Genomic DNA, 24347 nt, shown 5'->3' on the forward strand with positions numbered 1-24347 from the left:
TATTATTATTATTATTATTATTATTATTTAGTAGTGGTGGTGGTGGTGGTGGTAGTAAAATAATAATCATGTACCACTAAGAAAATGTAAAATATAATTTTGTATAGGTACGAGTTCATTCGGTTTTTGCACCGTGTTATAGGGCCTATACAGAATGAACCAACATTTCGGATTCACGATGACTGAGTCGATACGTAGCTCCAAAAGGAGAATGATTCAACATCTATGACATGGCGCAATAAAACCTTGTACAATCAAACTCTCGTAAAAGCTTGAATAAAACGTAATTTGTATTACCTGTATTTTTTGTAGGATTATCTGTATATGTTTATATAAATAAACACTTTTAACTGAAATCTATATTTATGCACGAATCTGGTCCATGTCCAAGGAAATAATACAACATTTGATACTAAACACACTAAAAAATATATCAACATAGAAACAACACAAACAAACAAATACAAGCTCACAGGAGTTTATTTATACATCAGACAAACTGGGAGATAATTACAAGGAACACATCATAGCAATAAGCAAATCATACAGCACTTCCACTTATGCAGAACACATCACCAACATCAACCATAACTACAGCAACAAAAACAGTCATGGAAATGCTAGATATTGAAGCAAAAAGCCAGGAACTGAACACACTAGAGCAATACGAAATATATAGACGTAACAGAAGAAGTTGGCGGCCGGGTAGCTCAGTTGGTAGAGCAGCTGGCTATGGACTGGAAGGTCCGGGGTTCGATCCCAGGTGGTGACAGGATTTTTTCTCGTTGCCAAACTTTCAGAACGGCCCCGAGGTTCACTCAGCCTCCTATAAAATTGAGTCTTTCCCGGGGGTAAAAGGCGGTTAGAGCGTGGTGCCGACCACACCATCTCATTCTAGTGTCGAGATCATGGAAAGCATGGGGCTCTACCTCCGTGCCCCTCCCCGTGCATGTTATGGGGATACCTTTACCTTTTATAATAATAATAATAATAATAATAATAATAATAATAATAATAATAATAACTAATTTAAAATGGTGTAACAAACACCATTTCCTACACTTACTGTATGTCTACATGTAAAGAAATGAACTTAACTTACAGTGCTACATTGGTGCACTTTTAAGTTCTACCGAAAGACAGCCTACCTCTCTCCAATGGACCGCCTTCAGAAACAAGACGAACATCGAATCCAGTGACCAGTACAGCTAACCTACTCGTCGCCGAAGCAAAACTAACCGCAAAATGATGCACTAGAAACTTCTTATAGGAGTGGTCAGATCTTTCTTTACGTAGAAATCGTAATTCCTTGTAAACGAATGCTTTATCCCAACTTCTCTGATAAAGCTCAGATCGATAACACACGAACTGGGATTGACAGCGAGACGTACACAGCGAGCAAGAACGATGACGTTCATGGCCACCACTCGGGTTCAAATCCTGACAAAAATTCAATGAAATAGATTTCCTCGCGGTGTTCGTGTTAGAAACGCCAACAGCTATTCAACGGGAAATTAACAAAACTACAGGTGTAGAAATCAACGGGAAATTGGTCCACCGATAATATTGCAAACGCCGAAAATAACACGGAGGTTGTGAGGCAGAAGGAACAAAAGACGAGGAAAAGGTTGGTGAGTGATAATGAGGAGGAGGAGGAGAAGCTGCAACAGTACACGTTCCGTTCAAACCTCCCACATTTTAATTAATCGTTGCTAACATGGTATATCAAATTATGGAATGCTTCTGGTACTGAAAAAAAGAGAAACTCGAATAATTTTTATTTAATGAATTTGAAGTTTATTGATCACTATTTGCGCCACAGTTGCATAAAGCAAAATGGCGACTCCGCAGCAGCGCGCACAATATGTAGCCTATTCTGGTATGCAGAGACAAAATCAATCAATACACTGCAAATAAATTAACGAAGAGAATATGGAGATGTCCCTGATTGGAAAAACCATTAAGGCATGGTGTGAGAAGTTTCTGGCTACTGGACGTGTTAAAAAAACAATCCGGAGGTTCTCGTCGACGTGTTTCAGAAGAGAAGGTGAAAGAAATTCGAGCGGGATATCAGAGATCAGTGAGGGGTTAAAAAGAAGAAACGGAATGAAGACGCAGCACCAAGAGTATTCTGAAATGACGCTGGGGAGGACACGTAACCAAACTGCACTAGGACAGATGGGGTCTACACCAGGGATGGGGAACAGAGCAGTCAGCATGAGCACCTACATACAACAGCAACTAAGGTAGGGAGGCAAGCTCTCTGAGAGAGGCTGTTCCCCGTCGTTGGCTATGCCATAACCATATGGGGCCCGATAATGGGGAAGAAGGAAAAGGGACGCCCGAGATACATAAAGTCTGACAAATTCAGGACTGTGACCATGTTAAATGGTCTAGAAAAGGCAGGAAGTATGCTATGGGAACAAATTTTAAGAGCTTCAAAGCAAGTTAGTAACCTATAAACAGATGTGCAAGTGTGTGAATTTGCATGTAAAATAGAACTGTTGGAGTATATGGAAGATATGAAGTAAACGAAAGATAGGGAAAAACAAGTAGTGATAGCAGAAACAGAAGACAAGACAAAAGAACAGAAATGAAGATGAAAACGAGAAGAATGAAGAAAATGAAGAGAAGGAAAATGAAAAGAAAAAAAAAGATAAGAAATCGAGGGAAATTGAGAAAATAAAAGCGGACGGAGACTTAAGATAGTATAAAAAAGATAGTAAAAAGGGAAAAAGAAGATGAAATGCATTCAGTTCCCTTTCAAAGCTTCTTTAGCAACTACAGAGATAATTCAGAAACTGTGAGATCATGAAATAATAGGCTAATGAAGCGATGCCGTTGGTGACATTTAAAACAAGAAAACGTACTACAAAACCACTCTGACCACCACACATCTTACAACATTTATTTGGCGAAGGAATTATGCTGAAGGAGAATATACGGGCACGAACTTCAAACTTGAATGTAACACGAGAATAAATACACATAGACACACTATCTGTCATGGCTATTGATAAGTTTGTACTCTTGAGTACGAAGAATGTTAAGTACAAAGTGATTAACTTGTTGCGAAACTGTAACATCCTTCACAAAATTACAAGAAGTTACTCATAACCGATGAGATAACACTGCTAAAATGCAGAAACAGTAAAATGATAATGTAACAGTGTTTTATTTAACGACACGTTCAGCTGTAGTGGTCATTCAGCGTCGAAATTCAACGTGAGAGAGAAAAGACCAACAAATTTGCCTGGACCCCTCACTCAGGGTTCTTTTACGTACAGTAGAACGTCTCGTTTAGGCACAGTGAAACGTAAACAAAGTGCAGGTAACGTGTGTGGAGGGGGGGGGGAGGAGGACGAATCGTACGATAAACACGGGGGATACACAAGGTTTTAGTTCAACATTTATGAAGAAGCATTAATTGAAATTAGTCTATATTTCCAAAAAGCACACAAAACATAAGAACACAAATTGCATAACGTTATCACATATACATTTTAACAAACAAGGAATTGTGACGTGGAAATAATTCAATATAAGCTTAATAAATCAAATTTTGCTACTTATATGATGTTGCTTTCAAGCAGTATTTTTTACGGTCATAAATTTAATTCTCTGTGTAACCAACATAAGAGGTACTGTGCCTGAATAAATTGAACTTTGAGAAGGGATAATTATGTTTAGGAAATAGTGTTGTCACTTCAGACCAATATACTGTAGTTTTGTTAATTCGGCCACAGAAGACAGTGATATTGTGTTAGTCATAGGTACAGAGAATGAAATTCATTACCGTAAAAAATGCTGCTTGAAAGCAACATCATATGAGTAGCAAAATTTGATTTGTTATATTGAATTATTTCAATGTTACAATTCAAGACATTATTACAAAAACAGCCTTAGTCATTATTAATGAAATTGAGTTAAGGACACATTTGCTACTATTTCAAATGTTTATAGACTCCAAAAACGACCCATGTCAGGTGCAATAGCCACAAGGATAAACACCAGTTGTGCAAAAACAGCTGACCAGCTGACATGCGTTGTTCTATTTATTTTTATTGTTCTCCTTAAAAATAGCAATTTTGACAAGGGTTGTGTCTGTAATAATGTCTTCAATGCCTTGTTTGTTAAAATGTGTATATGATAACGTTATGAAATTTGTGTTATTTAGTTTTGTGTATTTTCGGAAAACATAATTTCAATTAATGCTCCGCCATAAATGTTGTAACTAAAACCTTGTGCATCCGTTTGCGTTTTCACTGTGCCTAAACGAGACGCTCTACTGTACTGCAGATCTGCAATACGAGATCTTTAGCTTCACTTTTCTTTTTAAGGAAACCACGCCGAAGACGTTAATTTACTTTGAAACCCGCTGCAACTGGCAGGATCTACACGCACGAATCTCTAAGTCCAATGGCAGGTATTTAACCACTAGATACCCGAAGAGAACAAAAATCCGCCTTATTCACAATGAAGCTTCCAGTATCTGGCTCAAATTTAAACCTGAAACTGCATTGGATTTTGTTCAACCTTTGCATCGCAAAACTGTTAAAAAAAAGTTGCATCAGACTGTCAAGCGAGTTGCATAGATAAGAAGCGTTTCTTGAAGTGCTGCATCATATCCGTGAATTATCTGATATGCGTGTGAAACTCCTAACAATGGCTCACAAACAGTCTCATAAAAACATGACGCTGTGAGTCATCTGTCGAGGTCCGAGCTTGAGTACAAAGTGCTATGTTTGTATGGGAAATTTTATTCTAATACTTTGGATTATCATTTCGCTGGCAAAAGTGATAGTTGTCCAGGGCTGGTCTACATTACACCGTGATGAAATGAAATGAGATAATAGAGATTTGTTGGGATGCCACAGGGAAACCGGAGCTTCCGGAGAAAACCCCTGTTACTTGGACCACGGGCTTGTCCAACACGAGTTAGGCCAGGCAATGGCGCACCCAGGAATTTCTCTTGGGGGTGGTCCAATAAAAGGATGGTAAGTTACATAAATGCACACACATACAAACATAACTTGTTCTATTGTTGTTACAAAGTTCAGTCTTCTTGGCTTTTTCTTTAGTTTGTTAATAACTTCTTGCGGAGAAATTGTGATATCACGATGGATGTCAAATCCAAAGTGTTATCTACATGTACAGTAGTGGCATAAAAAACCGGACCGACCCTTTTAGCTGATTTCAGAGTCACAGATTCAAATGTTGCTAGTCATAAAACACATCCATCTTGTATAATTAATTGTAACAATGAAATTTATTGAATTTGTCCTATTCTTACGTCTTTTGTTTCCTTCAGTGTCTCAAACTTAGACGAAAAACTTTGAGAGTTTCATTTTCATCTGGCGTCAATATTGCATTTCTACCTCTATTCGGCAAAGATAACTGCGTATTTTTACATTAAATAGCAGTACATACCTCTGGCTTCACTATCCATATTGAAATTGCCACAGTTTGACACAATACACAGCACAGGATTCTTTTGCATCAGCTACAAGGGTAGGTCCGGTTTTTTTTTTTTGCCACTACTGTACGTGAATCATTTCGGTAAAATTATAGGTAACGAAATTATATGCTATCAATGCTTAAAAATTCAGTAAAAATGTTACAACTTATTATTTTGAGGGGGGGGGGGTCCGGACCCGATGGTCTCCCCCCCACCCGTCGGTGCGCCCTTGACACCAGGGATCGAACTCCGGTCCACAAGATTAGAAGTCCAGAACTCTAGTCACTAAACCACCGTGGTGTCTAAAAACAAAATTATGGTCATAAAATTATCTCAAAATCATTTCACATAATTTTATGCACCATACTTTTGTTGATATGTCAAGCAAATTTAATACAGAAAAGTTTCATTGCATTTCTAAATATTTTGTTCTCAGTATTTACGAGCCTTTGCAATTTTACCAGAAAGGGGCCCACAGAATGAGGTATTACAATTATTGACACCTTTCCTCCAATCACTGCGGTGGCTGTCTGTTACGCAGGCAGTCCGGGTTCGAATCCCGGTCTGGCCTGGGATCTTTTATGGGGGAAAAATCTATAGCGGACGAGGTTGCAGTTGGGGTTTTTCTCGAGGTTTTCCAGTTATGCATCTAAATCATTCCGTCCAATCTAAGGTCGCAGTGTCCCCTCCCGACATTCAATTCAATTCAAAACCTTTTCTCAAAATACTTTCTGTAGTTGAGAAGTGGCGTAAATTAAAATAAACATTTTCCCAATATCTTTAACTTAATTATTGTGAATTTTTTGTTAAGTTGATTTATACACGCTCGAACATATTATATGATATTATAATAACGTGCGAAGGAACTTTGGGTATATCAGTACGCCGTTGATTAATGTGGAGTTCCTGTTTCTACAGATGACTTGTGTTCATCATGTAAGTGATTTAGATTTAGTGTTCATGATTAAAGCGGTAAAGAACTAATTTCTAATCCGGCATTTGCCTTTGTGACTGAGTGAAACCATGAAAACCTCATACTGACCAGCAACGGAGTTTGAACCCGGGACCCTCCGAAAGCAAGCCTCAAACATTATCGTCTGAACCACCTCGCTAGGTGATTGTGAGTCGTCTCAACCATGCAGGATAATATACAGAATTAAAAGAATATAGGTTGCTTAGCAACAGTTATAAAGAAATCGTTCAGTGTTTATATTGTCCCTATATGAAAGTGGTGACATCATAGCCACAAAATAAACAAACTGAAGTTCATGGAATGACAGGGATTGTGCTGTGTTCATTAGATAGGAAAGAGGAAATCGGCCAGCGCTCAAGTCATCACATCCGCTGCCACTACACGTGATGTATCGCTGCTGACAAAGTCTTTGTCAGGAACGGAAAGATATTTCTGTGTAATGTGCAACTTTTCATACATTGAGCTCTGTAACCGCCATTTCAAATTGTATTATTTAACCTACTCTGAATTGCATGTGCAAACATTATTATTATTATTATTATTATTATTATTAGGCTATTATTATTATTATTATTATTATTATTACTTGTATATGGAGCTCATAATACAAAGCATGATAAAATGAAACGCGTTTGTTAACATGGTCAGTGTTATTCCAAATCCGTCCAGTGGAGAAATGTTTATAATGCGTTTGCGAGGAAAAGGTGGGAGGCTATGGACTATCCTCCTCACAGCCCCGATTGGCAACCATGTAATTTTCAATTGTTCGTACTCTTGATGAATGCTCTAAAGCGGCATATATTCCACACAGATGAAGTAGAGGAAAAGATGCAGTGCTAAGAGGATTCAAGGAGCAACCAAGATTTTTTTTTTCTCGCTGACTGTATATCCACGCAATGGGACGTATATGTTTCATTTTTTTCATTTCATTTATTATATTCCATAGATCTTACATTAGCAATGAAGCTTTAAGATGTGGAACAAGTCAAAATTTACAATTTATGAATTTTTTTACAATTTTCTACAATTTTTTTTACAATTTTCTATAATATTTTACAATATTTTGGCGAGATATAGTGAGATGTGGTGAGGCCCGAGGATTCGCCAAAAGATTACCTGGCATTTGCCTTATGGTTGAGGAAACCTCGGAAAAAACCCAACCAGGTAATCAGACCAAAGGGGGTGAAATGAAGTGAGGCCGAGGATTCGCCATAGACCAACCGGCATCAGTCTCACGGCTGGGGAAAACCTCGGAAGAAACCAATCAATGGGACCGAACGGGGGATCCAACCCAAGCCCGAGAGCAGATTCGGATCAGCAGGCCAGCGAGTCTGCCGACTGAGCTACAGCGATGGCTCTACTAGAAATATACAGTACATAGCCAATCAGATTATTAAATTTACAAACCCAAACGACTATGGAGATTTTTTCTAAGAAACCTACAGCATTTGTGCCCTTAAACATCTATCACACTTTTATGTATTTTAATAAATAAATGCATTTATAAATAGGCTCAAACGCTCTTCATTTGATCGCGTCTCGTGAAAGAATAGACCTTTGTTTGTTGTCCGTAACTCCTACCTTAATATGGACATCTAATGAGATAATGACAACCTCTCACCTTTCCAATAGATTATAATTGACATGTGTCTCTACAATGGTGTTTAAATAACACAAAGATTCCGAGAGCTGCAATGATTATTATTGTTAACGATAAGCGAAGTGCTTACAAAATATCGATAAGAAAGAGACAAGCTTTCTAGTGTTGGAGCGGACCATTCTAGGAACTCTTTTTATCAGAGAAGTTAGCAAATGCCAGTTGAAAAGTGCAGGAATAGAAACCGTAATTGCTAACATATTTCCAAATTTCTCCTAAATTTAAACAATAAATCAACAAGTAAAGACCACAACACTTAATATTATAGCCTAAATGGTACAAGGACACGTAATATTTGTACTTTAACTTTGATCGTGAGTCATATGGCTACAAATACACAATTTTTTAAATAATAATAATCATCATCATCCAACTATAATAATAAGTATCTACAATTTGACTACAAATAGTCTTGATTATTCAATCAGGATGGCGGGGCCTCATACATGTATATATTATTAGCAATTGTAACGTTTAAATAATTCAATATAACAAATAAAATTTTGCTACTGTACCTGAATAAATTGAACTTTGAGAAGGGATAATTATGTTTAGGAAATAGTGTTGTCACTTCAGACCAATATACTGTAGTTTTTTTCATTCGGCCACAGAAGACTGTGATATTATGTTAGTCATACAGAGAATGAAATTCGTGACCGTAAAAAATGTTGCTTGAAAGCAACATCATATAGGTAAGTAGCAAAATTTGATTTGTTATAATATTTCAACGTTACAACTGCTTGTTAGTTAAAATCTATATATGATAGCGTTATGCAATTTATGTGCTTTTGTTTTGTGTGTTTTTGGAAAACATAATTTCAATTAAAGCTCCAACATAATTGTTGTAACTAAAGCCTTGTGCATCCCTCGTGTTTATCGTGCGGCTCGTTCTCCCGCCAAGCATTACCTGTATTTTGTTTACGTTTTCACTTTGCCTAAACGAGACGCTCTGCTATAATAATAATAATAATAATAATAATAATAATAATAATAATAATAATAAATGCACACAAAACTACTGATGGTAGTAGTAATAAACATACGACAAAGCGAAGTTCGGCATTAGGAAACATAATAATAATAATAATAATAATAATAATAATAAATGCACACGAAAATACAAAACTACTGATGGTAGTAGTAATAAACATACGACAAAGCGAAATTCGGCATTAGGAAATATTTGATTGCTGCAGAGGCTGCTTCCCCACGCATCTCCCTGTCCCACTTTGCTGACGTCGTCAATTGCGTGCTTGATTGATGGTAGGACGGTCTGATGCGGCGTCACATTCAGAGGTTTGCTATCAAGACAAATGAAGCCTGCTTCAAGGTAAATTACGTGTGGGAACGTTGATCGGAAGGCCGTGACCGCCAACCCGCTTGGGAACGAGGGGCTTTGGAAATGGGAGACGACAACCATTTGTTGCAAGTCTTCTATTATAATAGCAGACTATAACCTATAAAATACAAAGGCTTCCATCCAGGATGAAAGCACTCCAAAACAGTCATTACTGTTCAGTACATTTGTAAACACCTGCAGTCAATTCCACAGAAATAAATTTATTTGTTAACTATAATGTAGATAATGAAAACTGAGTTCTATAAAAGCTTGCATTTTTTTATCTATAGGGCTACTTATTGATCAGTTATAGTTACAAGCGACACTTGCGTTGCCCTGTTTTACTATCAATTATTTAACAACGCTGTATCTATTGCACGGTTAACATCAGTTAGAATAAAAAAATACATCTCGATTACATACAGTACTTTTAACACTCCAGATTACAGACACTATCACAAAACAAAACTACTCCCATACAACAAATACTGCACCCGAACTGAAGGCTTAACCGTGGTATTACCCAACTTCAGTATTTCAGCAGAAATTTTCATAGGCAAAACAAAACAAAGACAACAGTAAACTCGCAGACGTCATATTATACGTATCGATTGAGATAACTAAACAACATTCTAATACTATAAGCCTAAAAAAGAAATGAAAGATTGAAAACTTACACCGACACATAAAATACACTAAAAACTACATTACACACTAGAAGATGAGAACAACAAATCCAGAAATTCTTAGATATCACAGTAACATAGGTACGAGTAGATAATAAATGCACGTTCAAAATTTATAGGAAGCCCACTGTCACAGAAACACACCCAACAAAACACAAACATGCAGCATTTCGATCCATGGTACACAGATCAATCAATATACCAATGAACGAACAAAACTACAATAAATACCGTACATAGCATAAGAGAATGGATACAACCCCAACATAACAAAAAAGATAAAACAATCACAAGAAACAACAAAAGCATAGGATCACAAAAAATACATCACGCCAACATAGGAAACCAAAAACACACAACATCGCATCTTCATTCAGAAAATTAAATTACAACATTGCACACAGAACACACACAAAAAAAAAAACACTACAAAACATCTCAAAAGACAAACAAACAAATACCGACTAACAGGAGTTTACAAATTAGCATGCAATAGTTGTAATGACTTCTACATCGGACAAACTAGGAGATCTTTTCAAACACTATATAAGGAACACATCACAGCCATAACCAAATCACACAATACTTCCACTAACGCAGAACACACCGCCAACACCAAGCACAACTACAGCAGCATAGAAACAGACACGGAAATCCTACATACTGAACCGAAAAGCCAGAAACTAAACACACTAGAACAATACGAAATATACAGACATACAAAAATACATCCACAATACATCCTCAACATACAACTAAATTTAAGAACGCACATCCTATTTGCCATAATACTACTGATCATAATAAACGCACCCTCACTAAGAAATCGGAAATAAGAGCAGAATCTCACTAGAAATCTGAAGGTGGAGGATATCAAGTCGAAACTAGTCATTAAGGTAAGATATAGTTTCAATTAACACAGTAAAGTGCTTTACATAACAAATTTGCCAAATCATTAACAAATTTAACGATTTCAAAAAGATAGAAAACGAATGTTCACTCTTCGAAAATCAATTAGATGTGGTTTTACGAAAGATAAAGCCGGAAATACAAGCGGAGGTAGCAGATATGCAAATGCACTATTTATCTGGAATAGATAACATAAAAATCTCATTGTACGAGTATTATGAGGAAAAAAAATGTATAAACATGTCGTGCTATATTTCCAGCAATCGCCAGTACTTATTTCCTAGGGATAATAGTAATCCAATAAACATCTGTAATGTAAAGTATAAGTCGCGAGATTTTATTCCCGAAAGCTGACGCGCTGGATCATCGCTAAGGGGGCTGTTATTTATTCACGTCACTTTTCGAACAGCGTAGTACCACGCGAAACCTGTTCCCAGGCGTACACCCGTTAAATTTCGTTTCTCGTGAACATCCTGTAGTACATGTTTACTACGTAAGTTAAATAACACATGTTTATGTATTTAAAAACATAAACGTCGTATCGCGAATCTTCTGAGGTTAAGGCAGACAACTACAAACTGATGGACATATTTCACACATAAGTACTCGTAGACCGTCATGCAACAGGCTCATTATGTATGTATTTTAACGAAATTTCCATTCAGAATAAGAAGTAATTCAGAGAAAAGTGCGTCGTGTGGCTTAAAACTGAATGATATATGGAGTAGGATTCGGTAAACACATGCCTCAGCAGGGACCAAACTCTCGATTCTACCACTTCATAGTCTTATGTAACACACGCACATACTGCATATCAGGAATAAAACAGGCTTTAAACAAAAACATGTCTGTTCCATGTTTTCTCTTCGGATGCCGCACACTTTTTAAACCTGAACAATTCTTCTTTTCACCCACTGTAACACATACAGGTGAAAGATGCAACACACGGCCCGTGTTTTCTAGTGTGTTATGAAACTCCGTCACGCGGTCCAACACAGGCAGTTGTGTAATGACAATGTTTTATTATTATTATTATTATTATTATTATTATTATTATTATTATTATTATTCAGCTACATACAGGGATCGTAACTGACAAACAGTACTAGGTCACTTTGGAAAACAACTGAATATTATATCCAGGGGCAGGCATTTATGGAGATTAATTTTATTATTTGTGTTTTTTAATATTGGTGTCGGCGGAGATTGTTGGAGATTGATTTTGTACTCTTGGCAGAGATTAATGGAAATTTTGGAAAATACAATTATTTTGGAATTGGAGTATTAACTGAGTATAAATATTACTTTCCAAATAATTAACATTAAAGGTTCGTTGGATTCTGGTAAAGGTGTGGTATGGCTAATAGACAATATTTGTTGGACTGAGACTGTATTTAACACACATTCATTAAATACGAAAAAAAGAAAAAAAACTTGCAGCTCTCAAATTAGCACTTTCAAATTGTTAGTGAAATGTTGAATTCTTCGTCTTTTCAGTTCACTAATGTACACCTGGAATATTATGTAATTTAGCCTACTTGGATATATAACAAATTGAAGTTAAAAAAATCCGAAAAACCTCAGAATATGAAATTCGCAATAAAACGAAGCAATAGTAATAATTCGCGAATGTATTCATATTTCGTTATTAGAACTATATTTCGCGATTTATCGTGATTGTTTTATTCGCATATTATTAATCAGAATCACTTAATTCGTGAAGATTAGCAAAAATGTATTGCATATCTATTATGTCGTGATTTTCCATAAATACCCGGGGCCTGATTATATCCTACTCAGAATTAAAGATGAAAAAACATCTGGTTTAGTGAATGATAGTACTGTATGTAAATATTGGATTCTCAATAATAAAAAATAATAATAATATTTACAATTGGAGAACGAAATTGAAGGTTAAGTGGCACAAAGAGAAAGTCATTGTGATAATCTGATAAGTGTTCTAAGAAAAATATGGAATACTATGAATCAACTATTGTATATACATTTTAGAATTATATGTCTGACGTTTTACAACAAGAATATGCGGTACGGTCAAAAAGTTCTTAAGCACTTCAGTACGCGAAAGTCTAAACAGAGTGGAAGTGAAATAGCCTTGCAGATTTTCAGGACGAATAGCTCATGTTGTAACAAAAAAAAGTATAATATATTGGTGGAAAATTCATAATTTTCTCAGAAAAAAAAGTGTCCCCCCCCCCAAAGTTCAACACCCTCTTATTCGCTAACTATTGCGAGTCGGATCGTCATTTTAACCATATCGATAGAAAATCTAATAAAGAATCGTTTATCCCTTTGACGTATTTCATTAGCGTGGACGGTTTTCGTGTAAATTTAATTTAAAAACCACTGAACGATGCAAACATACTGCAACTTTATAGTCAGAGAGGAAGGTTCACCTACGGAGACAGACCTAAGTTCGTTGAACTCTTAGATCTGTATTACGAGAAGCGGCGATGTTGCCAGACTGCTGAAACTTCCAACTTAATTTTCTAATTAACCGTGCATTTAATCACAAAACGTATTATGAGTTTTCTATTCATTTAAGTGTACCCTATCGTCCCTTTCAATCTGCAGGACTATTTCAATTCCACCCTTTATGTGTAATAAGAATTACTGCATAAGGTGGGTATGTACTTATGTACGTTTCTCTTGAAAGAAGAATTAATGAATGAATGGAGTGAATGAATAAAACACTTAGTTGATTATTTTACAACGCTGCATCAACTACAGAGCGCTTGTCCGCTGTTCCGGAGCTGTGCTCGGGCTGATTTGAGCTGATTATCTGCTTGAGTTTTTTTCCGGAGTTTTCTCCAACTGTAATTCATGGCGAATTGTCGGCTTCATTTCGCCAAATACTATCTCGCTATCACTAATTTCATAGACGCTAAACTCGGAGTGAGACAAGTGACCAACAGGGTTGGAGCTCACATAATTAGTTTTTCTCAGCCCCTAATCCCTTGCGGGGACGCGTTTTCGGGTACCTTTTGAAGTTTCTCCTCCTGTTTTCCTCTCTTTCATTTATTCATTCATTCATCCATTCGGAAAGAAAGCACCATTACGCTAATCGAGATGAGCGGTGCGAAACGCTGCAGCTGTACGCAACTGGCCGGTGCTGCATTCCGCAAGCGCCGATAAGGGCAGAGTACAGCCTTTCCTGAGTGATGCAAGGGTTGCGAAATCCCAGAGACAGACTGCAGCGGCTGTTCTCCACTTAGTAACTTCATATGCACAAGTTTTCATTACGCTGCCCTCTTATTTGTTGCTTATCTTAACCCGAAACAGTGGAAAGGCAGAGATCCCATGCTTTCTTAATCTCCATATTAGAAATACTGAAGAGGAGTGAATAGCATCACACTCAGAAGGCCCGTTCTCTGACAGAAGGATGCCTAATTCACTGACAGGAGACTTGTTGGATACCGGAATCGCTTTGGGAGCGCTGGCCAACAAAAATTCCTCTACTTCCCGAGCCTTTTCAACATTGAGTTCATATAGTAAGATAGATTGGTTCCCATAAATTATATTATCATTATTATTATTATTATTATTATTATTATTATTATTATTATTCACTCCAATGCTGACACTAAATATCATCATCATGGTGAAGTCCCTCTTAAGGTAAACGTTCACTACATCGTATCGCATTCCTCGGACGAATCGCACGCAACGAATATTTTAAGTGGAGTGCGTTCACTGTAACGGCTCTACCTCAGCGTCTCATCGGATTCCCTATCAGCTGTTTAAAACATATGAGTACGAGATTGACATTGCTGAAAACAGAGGAGTTTTGAAGTTAGGTCTAATAATCATGAGTGTCAGCGAATAAGAATTTGTAATTGTTTCATGCTTCTTAATTGAAGAGGAAGAAACGAAAGAGATATTGGTTACATAATATATATGTAAGAAACGACTTGATTACTGTAATGGGAATGCCTCAAATTATATAATTCTTCGCAGTTTTCTACAGGGAAAATAAGTTTTGGCGCGATACTGAACATGGCACGACATAATAGTAACAGTTGAGCAATTAAAATTGATTTATTAAAGAAAGACATGATCGCACGCATCGGAAAAGTTGCTCATCCGACAAACATGGACGGATTTGCCGAGAGCCGATGCGTGCGATACGATGTAGTGAACGCGGTTACATAACAATTACAGCAAAGTTTGTCTTTTTTCCGATCCGTGCGATTCGTCCGACGAGTGCGATACGATGTAGTGAACGCTTACCTTTAATGGACACCTATTTCAGCCATGGGCAAGGAAAATGTCCAGTGCTCACGTTTTCACGTAAACTACAGTGTCGCGTTATATTTATTCTTCTTTTTTAAACTAATGGTGGGTACAGCTGGCGCCAGCGTTTTCGGCGTGTGTTCTAGATATATAGTGCCCAGTTTGTGAGCATGTTGCTAGTGCAGCTGAGAATGGTAGGTACCATTTCCTATACACGTCACATCAGCCATTTGCCAAACACAGTTCTCAGCCGACTGTAGCAAATGTAAACACTCGCACTTAACGTTCTCATTACTTATTTCACACGCCAAAAACGGTGACGCGGAGTGTACTTCACTTATAGGCAACTTTTACGTAAACTAGATGTGGCCTAAGTTTATAGATAGAGTATAAAGGCGGCCGACTCAAATTGATTCTCACTATTTTTCGGTTGCTAAGCAACAGTCGCAAGTCACGAGAAGTGCTGCCGCTTTCAGTAAATCAAACTCTCAAGATAAAGAGTTTAAATAAACGTGACTAAGGGAGCTAACAGTATCCGCCGCTATTTTTGGAACTGTAACGAGGGTAATGTTCTATGCGACAATAAACCGAAATGATAACACGACCATTCCACGAATCCAATCAACAAAAGCCATGCACGTGACGCATGCAGTGACGTCGGTATGCGTTGGGCGGTGATATAACATCGTTATCTTCGGTGCTTCAAAGTAGTTTCGATCGAGGTACCACTTATAAACGGAGATGGTCAAGGAGCCCATCTTTAAGATGATAAATTTTGAAGGTCTCCAGTATAAAATCGTGCGGCCGGGTAGCTCAGTTGGTAGAGCAGCTGGCTATGGACTGAAAGGTCCGGGGTTCGATCCCGGGATTTTCTCGTTACCAAAACTTCCAAAACGGCCCCAAGGTTCACTCAGCCTCCTATGAAATTGAGTGGTACCGTACCGGGTCTTTCCCGGGGGTTAAAGGCGATCGGAGCGTGGTGCTGACCACACCACCTCGTTCTAGTGCCGACGTCAAGAAAGCATGGGGCTCTACCTCCATGTTCAAGTGTCTTCATGGCATGTGAAGAGGCTACCTTTACCTGCCTTATCATTATAATAGATTGCAGCGATATTTTACTACTTAATTAACTTATTATTTCCAGAACATGAATTTTACCAGCAATCGAAAAGTATTGGGAATAAATTTGAATAAGGAACAAAAAATTTTCCTTCCCAGGCAGGATTCGAACCACGAACGTCTTAGTTACCAGTCTATCGTGCTCGGAGTAAACAAGGCTCTGAAATCAGCTATAAGGGTAGGTCCGTTTTTTTGCCACTACTGTAGGCTGCATATCAGCTAGAACCTCAATCAGAGGTAACTGACATACTGTACTTCTTAAAATAATAAGCGTGTGTAATAAATGGGATTTTAATATTTGTGTTCATTTTTCTCAGAGCATGTTTTTTACTCCCTCTGTACACGCTGCGTTATTTTTATTTTGCGAATCCCTTGACACAGCGTCACATCCCCAGTTTGAGAAACGCTGTTCTAAATAAAAAACATAATTATTAATGACACATATTTTCTTAAGAGATGATATTACTGTAAGTATTGTACACCGTTATAATATTTGTTGGTATTATTATTATTATTATTATTATTATTATTATTATTATATTTGCTAATAAAATAGAGTCCTAAATAATAGTTTCAAACCTTGTAAAGTGATGACTCATCGAAAAAATCGAATTTTAATCCCAGACATTTTTAGGTGTAACAGTCTTGTCCAACGGGTGGCAGACTTTGTCTCAGTTTGGGAACTATACTCGTAATTCGTAAAGAGTGGTCGGTTATTCTTATGAACCTTGGAGTAGCCCACACCACTTATATGAGGTGGTCACACTGATAATTGACGGAATGTGGCGATGACGTTGTGTTCCAGAATTAACACAAATAACGCAGCTGACCGCATGTTGCCAGTGTCGTATTGTCACGTACCCAGCATCCCTGACCCAGTACCCAGAAGCCAATCAAGTACTCGAAACTGTCGCTCTTCCGCGAACCATGAGCAGCTGAATCATGTAACATGATCGCAACTCTTTCACAGCTGATCTCAAGTTCAACTTATTGTTCTCTCCTCAACTGAGGCTCATGCGGTAGAAATTTCCTTCGACTTATTATGAAGGAAATTTCTCCCTTTTCGGCGAAATTTTGTCATATTTTCTATACAGAACGGAAAAACTGAACATTTTGCCAGAGTTCGGGGAAATTTTATGTTCGGGCATACGTAACAAAATGTATAATTATAACATTAACATTGACAAAGTATGACGAAATATATCGCCGTTGTTCCTGCAATAACTCCTATGTGACATATTTATCGATGTTTATTTTTTGCTCTATTAAATAACTTAGGGAGCAGTGAAAGCTAGTGATGGTACCGAGTATAGCTGCGGCGGATGGAATGGGGTGAATTTCCCCTACAACTTGACGTAACCAGCGTACAGTCTGTACCGCTGCTTACGATGACGCTATACGAAAGCAGGAACAGTACAAGTAGCGCTTCGAGCTGCAGGACTCCACTGGCCTCGGTCGAGTAATAATAAAGAAATGGAATGAAATTAATAACACGTGTTGCATTTCTCCCAGAAGAACGTTGTAAGGAGATTTGGTGACCAAATACATTGCATATGGAAAACCGAAACCAAAATCATGCAATTATTCCCTCTGATGTTGCTGGCTGAATTAGTAATAATAATGAAAAAAACTTTCTCTCAAATTAAATAGGGTAATGCGTCACCTAGATTCTTAATGAATTTAACAAGGAGCAAGAAGGCTTGCTGTTATCAGATGACAGCACAAAGAGGGCGTAACGGCTGCGCGTCACGTGTTTCATCGCTACAGAAAATTAGTACTGTACGAGATATTCCCTTTTCGCACTCATAATATTTTACTTCAATAATTTATATTAATTTATCTTAACTGTTGATGACTCCATAGTCGATCATTAGCTCATTCACTGACTTACTCGATCGCTCAACTATGCATGCATGCATTCATTCGCTCAGTTTTTCGTTTATTATTTACTTATTTCCCCATTTTCTCATTTGTTCCCTATTTCTTTAACTCTTTATTTCATATTTATTTTGTTCATTATTTTCTTAGTTTGTTTTTCGTTTGCCCCTTTATTCATTTCTCCTTTCCGCGCACTAGTTCATTTTTAGTTTGTTTTTCACTCATTCGTTTAAGCCTACTAATTTCTTTATTTTTCGTTAATTCGTTTATTTATTTATTTTTCGATCATTCGCCTATTCATTTCCTAGTTTGTTTTCATTCGTGTATCTACTGTATTTCTTACTTTGTTTTCATTCAATCATTTACATTTTTTTTTAGATTTGTTTATCTATTTCTTTGTTTTTGTTAATTTGTTTTTCCTTTCTTGGTTTATTTTTCGCTCATTTGATGATTCATTTCTTAATTTGTTTTTCGTTCATTCATGGATTCATTTCTTAATTTTTTTTCATTCATTCATGGGACTCATTTCTTAGTTTTCATTCATGTATCCATTTCTTAGTTTGCTTTCGTTCGTTTATCCATTTATTACTTCGTTTCTATTCATTCCTTGGTTAATTTTTCGCTCATTTGGTCATTAATTTCTTAATTTGTTTTCCGTTCGTGTATTAATTTCTTATTTTCTTTCATTCCTTCGTTTATCCATTTCTTAGTTTGTTTTCGTTCCTTTATGTCTTATTTTGTTCTCTTTTTTTTCGTTTACCCATGACTTTGTTTTCATTCGTTTGTCTATCTTTTACTTCATTTTTCATTCATTTGTTTATCTATTTCTCAATGTTTTTCACTTATTCACTCGTTTCTTTTTCATTCATTCACGAAATGATTCCTTTATTATGCCATAATATTCATGGCCGGGCCGGGTGGCTGCGCGGTATCGCCTTAGGAGGCGCGGTCCAAAAGTTCGCGGGTTCGATCCCGCCTCGGACATGTATGGATATGCAGTTAATATTTTGCCTTGTGCGTGTCTCAGTAAAAGCTCCTACACTTCGCTGACTCCAGGCTAGGGGAGGCTCACAAATGTGTTCATGTCTAGTATGTGTGTCCATAGGAATGTCCCCTCTCCTACAGGCATTGGCATGTAAAATCTATAAAAGAGGAGGTTGAACAATTAATGAAAAAATATATATCGGTATAATTTATTCATTTTTTATATCATTAGCCTATTTATATTTTATTTTAATGAGTTATTCAATTTCTTAACTGAACCATTACGTCTATTGTCCATTCACCATGTGAGGATCCCAAATTTAAAATACGACACAAGGAGAGCAGTAAGTACTTAAAAATACGCAAATCTAGGCTTGAAATGGTCTGTTTAAGGTCCAGTCTCAACTACAGACACAATTCAGAAATGATATAATCTAATAATTGAAGGGGTGAGAATGATATATTCCTAAGCCACATAAACAAAACTTTACAGGGGAGCGTATTGAAAGTTTAAGAGTCCAATGCTTTAGGTGCGGTATCATAATTTTTTCAGCGTGTATTTGTTATTTTTTTGAATAGATTTTATATTTTACTAGTATCTTCCCCATATGTGTAAGAAATCAACTCGCACAAAAAACCGTTTTTGGTAAAAGTGTGGCTCTGGACTATCTCATTCTCAACCCTTCAATTGTAAATAAGAATGGCAGCAGTAAACCGAAGTACTCGCAGTAAACCTGTTTCACAATCACTTCATCACAAATCTCACAGAATCTATAAATGATTAAACTATGATCCTTAGGTGAGTAACATTCATCTGGCTGAGCTACAGTTGGGCGGATATACACCCGGGTAAACCGAGTAGGATGCGGTATAACCGCGCAAGAAGGTGTTTGAATAAGATCCTTTCTCGTCTAGTCTCGTGGGGATGATCAGAGCTTCCGCGGATATCCTCAATCACATCAACTGCCTAGACGTAACAGGATCAATTTAAGATCTAGGATATTTTTTTAAATAGCTATGACTGAACGTGACGTATGAAGTAACATTTTCGTGGTGCTAAACGCGCTGCAATTTTTTTCCGCAACATGTAGACATCGAAACATCCAATATTGCGGGGCTACATATCCAACACACATGTTACTGTTTCCTTCTCTTTCCTGATGATAGGCCATAGATATTGATAGAGATTATGTGAAAAATAGGATGTACAGAAAAAAGCATTCTTTTATGTATGTAATTTTCATTTTCCTGGAATAAATATTTACTGAGAAAAAAATGTGGCCATTATTTTTTTGGCAGAGTAATACAAAGAAAAGAGAGAAAACTAATAAGAGTCTGTATTTAAAACCCAAAGAAAATACTTGTTATATCATAAAGAATCAACAACTTTGACCTGTTCGAATCTGAAATCATATATCGTCGTTGTTGCAATAACTCCTATGTGCAAAATATAAAATTGTTTAGTAGGAACAAAAAACACACGGCAGTGGTACATAGGAGATTGTGAATTCTTACATTTTCGAAAGAAATTAATATAATTACATATAGGAGATTTTATTAATTGCTGTAACACTATTTAAGTTATTTAATAGAGCAAAAATCTGAAAATCGATAAATATGTCACATGAGAGTTATTGCAGGAACAACGACGAATAAAAATATATTTTGAACCAACTTAGAGATAATAAGGCACATGTACTCAGTTACAATGGACGGGAAATAAATCTCCACTTTCCTACATCAAATCGAACCCAGGCCTACAGAATTTGTATCTAGGAACACTACCGCTTGAGCCACGGCGTAGAATTTAAAGAGAATACATTAGTGATAGACTTAACTGGACTGGTAGTCACATAACTAAAATAAACATACTTATGTAAAAAACCCAATACAAAAACTTGTTTAGCAAGCACTAATGTCAACAAACAAGAAGTAAAATTAATTCGTCGCGTAAAACTCAAAAGCCTATAGAAATTGATACACAAAAGTAATCAGTTTTTAAAGCTAGAATATTCTAATTTGCGCATAATTTCGTCTGTCACGTTTAACACAAATAATTCTGAGAAACAATATCGCGTATTAATTTGCCATCCTTCAATAAATAAAAAGCTGTTATTGTTTTGTAGCAAGGACCATTCAAATCACCATATTTTTTCCTAGACACCAAGTATCAGCATCAAACTTATCTCCCAGTACGTTACTGAAATCTGTACACTCTGTTAGAGTATCCTACCTATTCTAAACGACCAGTTACAAAAAATAATTCACGGACAACTGCCGTTTCATTCAATAGGTCACAGACCAACAATAATTCGATCTGACAATTAATAGACATTTCACAATGGATGGAAATGTGATAATCACATAAGTTCTTGGTTATGATCGGTGAAATCAGTTAACAATCGATACACTTTTGTTAATCGTTGAGGTTAGGTACTCATTATCACGAGTGAAATCATTTCACTATCGACAAACATCTGATAATCGCCAAGGTTTTCGATTACGTTTGGCGAAATTACATGATAATCGATAAACATACGGTGATAGTCGAGGTTCTCGATTACGTTTGGTGAAATAATATGGCAATCGATAAACATTTGATAATCGTCGAGTTCTTGTTTATAATTTACGAAAAAAAACTTAGAATAGAAAATTTCAATCACATGGACTGTACCATGAATAGATCTGTTAATAATGAAGTGTGGAAAAAACTTTACAGCTTTATAATGCTTTAGAGTGCTAATTTTATTTTGTGGAAGTGGTACGGGGATAATGAGAGAGATTAAAACAGGATACAAAACAAACGAAATTAAAATTATTGTAAAGTGTCGCAAGATATGGAGTAACTAACAGGAAAATAAATAATAAAAACAATAACTTTGTATCAACAAAAGCCGCCCTAAATAAGGGTTCAATAGATCGGCCTACTAATCAATTAACAATGAACAATGATTAAAAACAATATGTGACAATTTTAAAGAAAAAAAAAAACATTAAGATAAACGATAAGAAAACTTGAGAAATCATTTACAATAAAGTTTCTTGGGTACAAATTATTACTAATTATAGCTAAGGATGATTTTAAAACAAGAGATCCTATGGCATCAATCGTTGCATCAGAAACTTTAAATTGTTTAAGTTGGTTTAAAGTTTGTCGTGGGATTATAAATAAATAAATAAATAAATAAATAAATAAATAAATAAATAAATAAATAAATAAAAAAATAAATAAATAAACATATAAAGCAGCAATTATAGATGTGAATGGATGCAACATATAACCATTATGAACTGTTTGAGATTATCGTATATGCCTAAATTCGTAAATACAAAACAAATGTCACAAGGAACGAATAAAGACCACATAAACGCTAAAGTGGCCAACTGTAGATGCTATACAAGCAGAAAAAAGGCCCCTACAGCATGAAGAATGATGAAGACACAATGGGCGCTTCATATCTTTTTTAATTATGGTTCGTAAAACAACTTCACAATCGTTAAGCATTTGACAATGGTCAAGGTATCTTAATATTATAGTTAGCGAAGCAATTATTTTTAGAATCGTTCAACATTTCAGAGTTGTTAATATAAAGATATTATCTTCACTATGGCCTGTGGAACAACTTTACAATCGTCAACCATTTAAATGTCTAATATACTGTATCAAGTATGTATATGGTCAAGAAATCTACAGTATTTTACAACGTCTAACATTTATTAAGTTTTCATGGAGTATTCAAAACGATTTCAATATGTCGAGACGTGAACCATCGTCATTATTTGATTTGTCTTCTGTTTTACCAATGAATGAGCGCAATTTTGTATGTTGAAAAGTCGTGTTGTAACAATATCTTGTATTTTTCTAAAAACCACTATCATTCTATATTAACAGCCAGAAAATCAAATTTTCATGTTCCTTATTTATAAAACGCAACGTTGTATATAGTCATGGCCTACGCCCTACACGATGACCGACATGTTAACCAACATACTGTAACTATTTTCGAAACTTCAGTTTCCGTATTCAAATCGTACCGAAAATTGCAGGGATCGGGAGGATCATATTCAACACGGTAAACATATTCAAATATATTTCAATACTCCGTAAAAACGTAGTAATAAACAGAGTTACCAGACGTCCGGATTTCGCCAGACGTGTCCCGCTTTTTAGGGGTGTGTTCTGCGTCCGACGAGTCATTGTAGAAAATCATAAATTGTCCCGTTTTTCTCTCTCGTCAATTGAAGAGTTCAGAGCCATAGTGGGCCAAGCGCCATTTATTAAAAAACGGAGAAAGCAAGGTTAACGTTAAGTGAATACCACAGTTTAATAAACATTGACATATCATTTAGTTTTAATGTGTATACTTTATATTACTTGCTATATGTTTCCATTGATTATGGTAATAACTTCATTTTAACCCTTGTTTTCTACAGTTTTAGTAAATGGCGCTTGCGCTTGGCCCACTATGGTTCTGAACCCTTCAATTCTCAGTGGACAAAAAAAGAGAAAACCGTCTATGTCTACAGTTCAGTACTGTAATTATGTTTATAAAATTTTATTTAAGAACATCTATCTCGTCTGGATTTGCACAAGTAGGCCTATTTACTGGGTGACAACATTCCTTGCTCAGACAAATTGGATCATCACAAAAGCACCAACAATCAAGATATTAAACAAGGTTAATTTAAGATTATTAAGAGTTTTGACATTTTGTATCAATTTTATGGAATACTAACACTAATAATTTACTTTATTATTAGGGAAACCGCAAAACGATGAATAAAATACTTCAAAGTCGGTAAATAAAACTACTGTAATTCGTGGGAAAAGTCCTTATTTAAATATGGGCTCAAATTGGAGAATTAGAGAAGTAGCAACAATCGGCAAACTAAACAAGGTATAAGATATTTATAATCTGTAGAGTGGAATACTTATGTACAGTCCGCGTCACCGTTTTTGGCGTGTGAAAAGTAATGGAAACGTTAAGTTCGAGTGTTTTACATTTACCGCAGTCAGTCTGACAATTGAGGCGTTCAGAAGTCAACATGATTAACTCCTTTTCCAAAAATTTTGAGATATTCAAGGTTAAAGT

The 24347-nt window shown here is 36.2% G+C and overlaps 1 protein-coding gene across 1 annotated transcript in view; it reads right to left on the reverse strand.

The window, feature by feature from the left end:
- The window catches only part of loco (locomotion defects), a 245590-nt gene that overhangs the window by 57468 nt on the left and 163775 nt on the right, over nt 1–24347 (reverse strand). The gene's annotated exons all lie outside the window — the stretch shown is intronic.

This window comes from Periplaneta americana, chromosome 2, assembly GCF_040183065.1.
Source record: "Periplaneta americana isolate PAMFEO1 chromosome 2, P.americana_PAMFEO1_priV1, whole genome shotgun sequence".
NCBI classification, from domain to species: domain Eukaryota; kingdom Metazoa; phylum Arthropoda; class Insecta; order Blattodea; family Blattidae; genus Periplaneta; species Periplaneta americana.